Below are 1,598 nucleotides of genomic sequence, written 5' to 3' on the forward strand. Positions count from 1 at the left end.
GGGGGGGGGGGGGGGGGGGGGGGGGGGGGGGGGGGGGCGGCGAGAACCTGTGACTAATGAAGGCGGCTGGTGCTGGCCTGGAGCTGGGGGTTGAGGGTAATCCTGAGGTTTTGGTGCTCCCCCCCCCATGTTTTTGTTTCACTACCCCCCTCTTTGCAGCAGCCCTACTGTCTTGAGATTCGTGTGTCTGGGGAGGGGTGGATTGTGAGGGGTGGGGGGTTAATGGGTGACTGTTTGGGGAGAGTCCAGAGTGGGCCTGCAGACTAAGGTCGCCCCCTCCTCACACTTCCTTCACTGCTTCCCTCAGAGCGCAGAGTGCGCAATATGGGCTTGTTTCCGCATCTCCACCCCCTCCTCCAGCCACCCACCCTCTCCTGCCTTCACCCTTTCTGGATGCTGAGCCCCTCAGCTCCCAGCCCTTGACCCTCACCTCTCCCCCTTGCCAGACTCAGCACCCCCTTCCTCTCTCCTCCCTGCTTCTCCCTCTGCCCCCCATTCTCCTTCGGAATCTGCAGAGGGCTCTGGGATGGATTGCCAGATGTGAGCTCCAGGCCCCAGCTGTTTCCTAGACGAGGGCAGAAGGCCGGGCTGCAGCTGGGCTCCACTCCCACTAAGGGACCTGGGGCTGATTGTGTGGCCCTGCCAGGCCTCCCTCCTGGCCTCCAGCACTGGGTCTGTTCTGGGAGAAAGAGGGAGAGAGGGAGGAGCTTGGGCCGTTTCCTGCCCCTGCCCCATCTGTGGCATTGTCTTTCCTACCGTTGTTCTTATTTTTCTACCAATTGCTATTTTTTCCAAACAATCCTTGTAGAGAGTATGTACCATCCAAAGGCAGGAGGGCCTCGCTGTGGCCGGCTCTGGTTGGAGATGGTACAGTTTTATTGTACAGGTGCTAAAACAACAACAACAAAAGAAGAAAATGGAAAAAAAAAAAGACAAAAAAAAGGCAAAAAAAAAAAAAAAGCCAGTTTGAGGATGGGACAATCTGTTCTCTGGAGACTCCTGACCCATGCAGGAGCATTGGTGGTTATTTTCTTTGTATTGTGTTTGTTCTTTGTTCCCAGGGGGAAGTTCTAGGCCCCCTTCTGTAGGACTGCTCCCCACCCCCACCATACTGCCCAGTTGGTTTTGAACAGTTGTTCTCCCTTTAAAAAAAAAAAAATATATATATATATACACATATATATGTATATATATGTATATGTATATATATATATATAAAGTTGAGGGGTTTTGGGTTTTAATTTTTGGTTTTGTGGGGGTTCATGGTATTATGTGGTTTATTTTATGTTTGCCTTTACCTTTTTGCATTTGGGTGTGTACTCTGGCTGCCCTTTATGTTTCATTTTAAGCAACTGGCTGTGGAGTCAAAAACACTTGCATACTGAAAACCTGCGTCAGGGCTTCTGTCTCCGGTCTTTACTCTTCTCCCCGTACTGGCTCTTCTGTGGTCAAAGCAGATGGGCGTCCTGATGAAGTCAGTGGGAAACCCCTGATCCTGCCTTGCAGTTTGGGTACAACGAATGAGGACAAGGTGGCGGGGCTAGTGAACATTTGGGCCACTGGGGCAAGAGCTGGAAAGAAAAGGCAAGGCAGGGGCA

The sequence above is a fragment of the Ursus maritimus genome, assembly GCF_017311325.1.
Source record: "Ursus maritimus isolate PB19 chromosome X unlocalized genomic scaffold, ASM1731132v1 scaffold_X1, whole genome shotgun sequence".
In the NCBI taxonomy this organism is placed as follows: domain Eukaryota; kingdom Metazoa; phylum Chordata; class Mammalia; order Carnivora; family Ursidae; genus Ursus; species Ursus maritimus.